Raw genomic sequence first — 8,304 nt, 5'->3', positions numbered from 1 at the left:
GTCTATTTGTAGGTCTTTGTATTTTGTTATCTTCCCCAATTTTTTCTCGTCTATTCTGCTGTCTATTAAAGAAATAAAGTGCCTGAGCAGGGGGTTGGACTAGATAACCTCCAAGGTCCCTCCCAACTACTACTACTTCTTCTTCTTCTTCTTCTTCTTCTTCTTCTTCTTCTTCTTCTTCTTCTTCTTCTTCTTCTTCTTCTTCCTATTATTATTATTATTATTATTATTATTATTATTATTATTATTATTATTATTATTATTATTATTATTATTATTATTATTATTATTATTATTATTATTATTATCCTGTCTATGAGATTTCTAAATCCCAGCGCAACTCCCTTTACAACATTGTATTCCTGTCTCCCCTCCCTCTAACAGCATTCTCCTGTTCATGCTCACAGGCTTACCTGTATGGAATAAATCAGGGCAGCAATTCCCAGAGGTAGGCAACAGCAAAGCATGGTGAAGATGGAGTAGGCCATGTAATCAGGCTCCTTGGTGGGTTGGAGACGTATGAAGTTCATGGTCTGCGTTGGTTGAATAAGCAGACCTTGGTTGTATCTTGGATCATAAGGAGGTTGATACTGGGGGGGCCCCAGGAAACCAGAAGATGCTGGTTGATTTTCCATATAGGGGGGTGGATTCTGGACTTCAGGTCCCTCTTCTTCCATCTTGTATTGGAGTTTGCTCATCTTGCCTATCAGCTCTTCTCTTCCTGCCCTCCTTCAAATACAGCCCGGTCTCAGTTCAATGTTTGATCAGAGTCCTCTTGAATAATTTTGCAGAGTTGTTTGACTCACTGGATGGCTCCCCCTGGTTGAATCAGCCAGCCTTCCTGAGGCTTCCTTCTCCTCTTTCAGTGATCTGCAGCCTAGCTATATGGCTTGTCTTCTCTATCTTTTCTATGAGCAGGCTGTTTAACTTCTTCTGCTTAAAGAGTTCTCTGTGTGATTATTTTTTCTGACGCAGTGCAGTTTGACAGTCCAGAGCACTGAAAGAAGTGGGCTGGACGAGAAGTTAGTCAATGAATAATCACAGAAGGATGATTTCTGCTGGTGGGAAAATCATGCAGCAAAAATGCATTTGACTGTCTGTCTCAAAACACCTGCAAAATAAGAGCAGGCTTCTTCTTCTAGTCCCACCCTTGGCACAAAGCCAGCTAGCTGACTTTAAGTCAGTCGTTCTGTCTCAGCCCTAGGAAGAAGGAAGCAGCAAGCCACTTCTGAAGAGGCTGCCCCAAAAATCTGCAGGAATGTGTTTAGCTTGTCGCCAGGAATTAAGGTAGAATGGAAGGCACAGACTTCCTATTTTAATAAAAACAAGTCCTCCCAGATTGTTTCTGCAAATAATAATAATAATAATAATAATAATAATAATAATAATAATAATAATAATAATAATAATAATAATAATAATAATAATAATAATAATAATTTTATTTATATACCGCCCTTCTCCCGAAGGACTCAGGGCGGTGAACAGGGCAGATATATAAAAATACAAAAGTTAAAAAAGAATTAAACATGTGCCCAGCTAAAAACAATAAATACATATAATAAAATGAGAATAAAAAACCCAAACCATCCCCCATCAGGCCAGGCCGGCTTGTTCAAATAAGAATGTCTTCAGATCGCGTCGGAAGGAGCGAAGATCGGGTGCCATCCGGAGCTCAACCGGCAACCGATTCCATAGCTCCGGGGCGCCCACAGAGAAGGACCTCCCCCTGGGGGCCACCAACTGACATTCTCTGATCGGTGGCACCCTGAGGAGGCCCTCTCTGTGGGAGCGCACAGGGCGGAGGGAAGTTGATGCCGGCAGCAGGTGCTCCCTAAGGTATGAGCCAGTGCTTTTATCTGTTGGACTAGAACTTCAGAGATGCATGTTCAAGCACCTCTCAACTATGGAAACCTACTGGGTCTTTGTCTGTCAGCCCAGTCTACCACACCAAATGTTTTTTTTTGTAGGGATAAAATGAAATGAGATATTGAATAAATAGATAAAAACAACTTATTTTTTATTTATTTATATAAATAATGAGCCCTGGTGGTGCAGTGGTTAGCACAACATTGTTGGAAGGGACCTTGTAAGTCTTCTAGTCCAACCCTGTGCTCGGGCAGGAAACCCTACCAGGGTAGGCAACCTTGGCTCTTTTATGGCTCGTGGACTTCAACTCCCAGAATTCCTGAGCCAGCACAGCTGGCTCAGGAATTCTGGAAGTTGAAATCCACGAGTCATAAAAGAGCCAAGGCTGCCTAGCCCTGCACCATTGCAAACAAATGGTTGTCCAGTCTCTTCTTAAAAATTTCAGTGTTTTCCAGTATGCTTGTGTCAGATATCCATATGCAGAAGACAAATGTCCATGTGTGATCATTATTTAGAATTGGATTCTTTTCAAACAACTACTGTATTGCTTTAAGATGGCTGAAATTAAATCCAAAATACCAGCATGCTCCAATTTAAATCTAGCTACTTTGCACCAGCTACTCTTTTGGGCAAAGATGACGATCTACAGAAGAGGAAGAGAGAGATTTCGATTGCAAACAAATTCTGCCCACAATCTGGAGTTTGATCTTGACCAGCTCATGGATGACTCAGCTTTCCATCCTTCTGAGGTCAATAAAATGAGGGCCCAAATTCTTGGGGGGAAAATATGCTGACTCTGTAAACTGCTTAGAGAGGCTTGTAAAGCACTGTGAAGCAGTATATACGTCTAAGTGCTATTGGTATTATTAGCAGACCTGTTTCTGAGCAGAAGGAAGACCTCTGCGGTCTCTTCCATCCCTGTGACTCTATGAACCTGTCAACTTTATTATCGTGCTTTTTCCTATGGTAGAGGGATAAATCCATTCTGCTCTCCTCGGTCTCCTGTTTCAAGCTGGAGTGTCTGTTTCAGGAGCTCTTGGAAAGGTTGACCACTTCATTCCCAATGTTTGTAGCATTTTTCCCCTTTGAGTTGGTGTGGATTGCTGGTGACTACATGAACTAGTCCTTGTGGTTTTCTTGCCAAGGATTTTTGGAAATGGAATAACAACAACAATAATAATGTTGGATTAATTGTTCTATGTCCAAAATTTCTCCTTAGTTCTAGGTTGCTTCTCTCCTTGGTTAGTTTCCATCTGTTGTTTCCTGTCCTGCCTTCAGGCGCTTTGGAGAATAGCTCGACTCCCTCTTCTTTGGGGCAGCCCCTGAGATGTTGGAACACTGCTATCCTGTCACCCCTCGTTCTTCTCTTCATTAAACTAGACATACCCAATTCCAGCAACCGTTCTTTATATGTTTTAATTGATTGTCCACTAGGACTCCAAGATCCCTGTCATAGTTAGTACTATTGAGTGAGATACCACCTGTACTGCACCTGTGCATTTGGTTTTTCTTGCTTAAATGTAGAACCTTACGTTTTCCATTTTTCCATTTCATTTTGTTAGACAGCACCTAATGTTCAAGTCTGTCAAGGTCATTTGCTATTGCCTTCCTCTTAAAGAAGAGAGGAAAGGATTGGCACAAGGCCACCCATCTGGCTTCATACCCAAGGCTAGACTAGAACTCACAGTCTCCCAGTTTCTAGCCTGGTGCCTTAACTACTTCGTCAAATTCTGGCCCAATATAATACAGTTCCTACCACTGTATGTAGGAACAATTCTATTTCTGGATTTCTGTTCCTGTTATTCTGTCTATGATCCTGGATGGACAAAGGTATAAATTTGGCAGCTGGATAGAGAGGCATGCTATGAAAACAAATGCCATTTATACTGTTATCTAAATATACATTCTGGAACTCGGACGCAAGATTAATTGGCATGATCTGATTTTATGAAATTTGGCTTGAATTCAAACACTGAACTGTATTGCAGCAGTGGTTTTTGCCAGATTGGTCAAGCTATTAAGGAAACTGTCAAGTATAATTTGAAACTATTAGGAAACCACGGGACACCATATCTGGATTGCAGAACTCCACATTGTCCCTAGATGGCAGCAAAGAAAGAGCTTCCTGTTTTTCTGGGTTGACACGAAGTGGTGGTTTAGATTTTTGCAGTTTAGATTTTTGCAGCTCAGACACGGTAACTTTAATTTGAAATAAAAAATAAACCAGACAAATGAGGAAATTAAACTCCCTTGTATTCTTCCAGGTGTTAGTGTGCCTAAAGAAAGAGATATTCTTTTCATTTATGGTGGTCTTTGAGATTGTTGTTGTCAGTCTTTAAGATTAGCAGAGGGCAGAGGTCTATTAAAACAATTTGCTGCAATTTTCCTAAGTCAGACATGTGGGGATAATGTAAAAAAACAGGAAAGAGATTGTCGTGCCCTCTTGGTAGGATTCTCATTGGTTGCTTTTAGTCAGAAAATTCTGGAATAAACAGCTCGCTATAATAAAGCAAGGATTCCTAACTTGATTACAACCGTAATAAAATTTATGTTTTTTTCTCCAAATTCAATTGTAAAAGCATGACATAATAAGTTCGGTTTGTACTGATGGCTCAAATGCAACCATCTGGCATTGCTCTAATGTGCTTCTGGTGCCCAGCATTTAAATTGCAAATGTTGTATAAGGTTTGCTTTGCTATCATAGCATCAGATCAGGTGCTTCATGCTTTGTGAACCCACACATTTGCTGTCCTTTCTCATATAGATGTCCACATTCTTCATACTTTGTGGCCATTGCAGTCTCTTGTTTTATGTCTGTGGGTGTTGGATCTCATTAGCCACAATCAGGACAGATTGCCAAGGAATAAGTCTCATTTTGAACTCAGTTTATTCTTAAGAAGAAAAAAAAAGTGATGGTCATAACAATTCTAATGAATATTTTAGCTTTCAAACGTAAACACTATATACAGGCTATTCAAAGCTTTTTGCTTGCTTTTTCCTGTAGTTTTGCATTTTGGCAGGAATGCCATCTAGATATTGGTCATGTAATGGCTACTAGCTTTTTTTTTTGGTTGTTGTTAGCTGCAAAGTCGTGTCAGACCCATCGTGACCCTATGGACAACGTTCCTCCAGGCCTTCCTGTCCTCTACCATCTTCTGGAGTCCATTGTTTTTTATTGGTATACAAATACATTAGAACATTGGATTGCTTTTTTAAAAATAATAATAATAATAATAATAATAATAATAATAATAATAATAATAATAATAATAATAATAATAATAATAATCATCATCATCATCATCATCATCATCATCATCATCATCATCTTATGCTGAAGTTTGTATGCACGGAAGTCATTCATTTCTATAATGAATCTCCCCCAGTGCAGGAGAAACTTAAAATAAAAAATTGGAAGGAATGAGTAAGCAAGCAAGACATAAAACAAACATCTAATTTAGATAAGCGGCTTTCTACAACATCAGAGCACAATTTATGGCCCCAGGGACAGCATGCGGGCCCTGAAAGCTGCTGTTTGTTCTGAATTGTCTGTAATGACAGCATGTCCATAAATAGCATCTCTTATTTCACTGTCACTTTCCAATAGTCATGTGCCATTCCACTAATCGCTAGGTTCAATCAAACTTGTTTAATGTTGTCTAAGACCAATTTAGGTCTTGCTTTGTTTTACAAGAACAAATACAGTCCAAGCATTGTTATTAAATATAAGAATGGAAGTAGATGCTATTTTCAAAGAGAAGTTCCCTCAGCAAACACGTCTTTTTAAACATCCTCATAATTGAGGCCTTTGAACTGTGGTGCTGGAGAAGACTCCTGTGAGTCCCTTGGACTGCAAGGCGATCAAACCGGTCAGTCCTAGAGGAGATCAACCCTGACTGCTCTTTAGAAGGCCTGATCCTGAAGCTAAAACTCAGATACTTTGGCCCCCTAATGAGAAGGAAGGACTCACTAGAGAAGAGCCTAATGCTGGGAAAGATTGAGGGCAAGAGAAGAAGGGGACGACAGAGAATGAGGTGGCTGGTTGGAGTCACTGAAGCTTAAATGGACTCCAGAAGATGGTAGAGGACAGGAAGGCCTGGAGGAACATTGTCCATAGGGTCGCGATGGGTCGGACACGACTTCGCAACTAACAACAACATAATTTCATTGGCTTTTGTCTCTTTAGAAGGCACCCAAAATTCCGGTGTCTCGCTGTAAAGACATATGTGACTTAAGCAGCTGCTTTCTAGCACTTTATTATATTTCATAGCATTATAGGCTTTAGGAGTAGTTTCTCTTTGTGTGTGTTTTAAATACACTGCTAATGTTCTTTTTCCTGGTTTTTTTTTTTTAAAAAAACCTACCTGGAACTTGTGGACTCCCAGGGAAAAAGTGGCAAACTGGGAAAAGCTTTATTAAAATTGGAGTCAACAACTACAGCGAATGAGTGGCTGATACATAAATCAGCTCTTCATAATTCCTCTCTGGAAAAAGAAAGTATTAGAGATCATCCACAGGAGCTTCAGACAGTTGCTCCTTCATTTTAATTAGGAGCATTTTTTTAAAAAAAATATTTATTTATTTTATTTTTCTATTTTTATTACATTTATATCCCACCCTTCTCCGAAGACTCAGGGCGGCTTACAAGCTTAGCAGTAGCCTTCATTCTATGTATATGCCTGCTTATTAGGGTTTTCACACACACACCCCAAGCGGCATTATTACAAAGTCAGCTTATTGCCCCCAACAATCTGGGTCCTCATTTTACCTACCTCGGAAGGATGGAAGGCTGAGTCAACCTTGAGCCTGGTGGGATGCGAACCTGCACTAATTGCAGGCAGCTGGTGTTACTTAAGGAGGCATCAGCCCACTGCTCCACCAAATATGACAAGTCTCAGTCCCTGTTCAAGTTTTGTATCCCTGTTTTGAAAGAATGGTACATGGAATATCGCCACTAGCAATACTAAGGCAATTTATAGTCCTATTCCACCATCCACTGGGCCATGTTTAGTGCTTGGTTGTAATTCTCTTATGTAGATTCTGGTTGTTATATTTCAGAGCTGCATCACTTTTTTTTTAAATTGGATCTTGATGGGCCCTTGTATACTTAGTACTGGGCAAAACGTTTGGATTACTCTACTTGCCTAAAATGCTATCCTTGGCAGTTCACAGAAATTATACATATATGGGTGACCATCACGGACCCTTTACACAACAGGTCAAACAGCAAGATGCTGGATGAGGCTGTCATGGTTCCGATAGATGAAACTCTCCAAAAGAACTTCGAGGCATTGTTTACCTTAAATAATCTTTTATTCGAGAAACAAAGTATTGGTACTGCATAGCTGAAGCAAAAAACTGAATTCCCCTCCCCTGGCACAAAGTAGCAAAGCACAATTCCCTCCTCCAATTAACAGTCATAAATCACATTCCCCAATTAGCTTGAAGTGAGGGCTTTCTTCCTATCTCTCCAGCCCACCAAATCTTTATCAACTCTGGACCTCATACCCTTGGGTTCCCACAGCTGACTTATTATTGTTATGATTAGCTGGACTCTCATCCACATTCCCCCTCCCAGCATCAACAACTCTAAAAGAGGAAAAATGGCTACATTTCCATCTGTTGTCAAAGCAAGAACATCCGATGTTAACAGCATTGAAATCGGCTTCCTCAGTGGCTGTTTAGATATGAACATTGCATAATGACTTGGTCTAATGTGATTTTCTAATAAAGATGAAATAAAAAATGAGGAGCGGAAAGCCGATTACAAGTGACAGGAATGACAGGATAACAGCCGTCCTTGAATATCTCTGAGCAGCTGCAAGATTCCCCTCACGATTGGCTTTTTGAGTCTGGAAAAAAATATATACAGAGAAATGATGCAAAAATGCAACTGACACATCTGATTAGGACATTAAAAATCTAGTTTAGCATGTCTTGAGGCCTTAGGCATTATGGGTAGTCCTCAGTCTAGGGCCACAATTGAGCCCAAAATTTCTATTGCTAAGCCAGGCAGTTGTTAAGTGAATTTCCCCCCATTATATGGCCTTTTGGCCATGGTTGTTTAGCAAAGCGCTGCAGTTGTGAAGTGACTCCTGCGGTTGTTAAGCAAATCTAGATTCCCCTATTGGAAGCTGGCTAGGACGATTGTAATACATGCTGATTGACAAGTGCCTGAATTTTGATCACGTGACCTTGGTCATAATGCAAAAGTTGCAAGGTTGAAAAATGATCGCAAGTCCTTTTTTTTTCAGGACCTAAACAAATGGTTGTAAGTTGAGAACTATCTGCATATTCTACCTACTTATACTGTAAGTAGAAAAGCAAAATATAAGTGGAATACTGATACTAATACCAATAGTAATAATAATATAATATTAACGGCATTTATACTGTGTAAAAGGTAAAGGTAAAGGTTCCCCTGCACATGCGTGC

The 8,304-nt window shown here is 39.9% G+C and overlaps 1 long non-coding RNA gene across 1 annotated transcript in view; it reads right to left on the bottom strand.

The window, feature by feature from the left end:
- The window catches only part of LOC308672434, an 8,491-nt gene extending 7,103 nt beyond the window's left edge, over positions 1-1,388 (bottom strand). The window contains exon 1 of the long non-coding RNA XR_014027420.1: positions 414-1,388. This is a non-coding gene — a long non-coding RNA (uncharacterized lncRNA). The remainder of the gene's footprint in view (positions 1-413) is intronic.
- Between the last annotated feature and the right edge of the window lie 6,916 nt (positions 1,389-8,304).

Source organism: Vipera berus (genome assembly GCF_964194415.1).
Source record: "Vipera berus genome assembly, chromosome: 9".
Classification (NCBI taxonomy): Eukaryota; Metazoa; Chordata; class Lepidosauria; order Squamata; family Viperidae; genus Vipera; species Vipera berus.
Note: the sequence above shows the minus strand (reverse complement) of the source record. Positions and strands in the feature narration are given on the sequence as shown.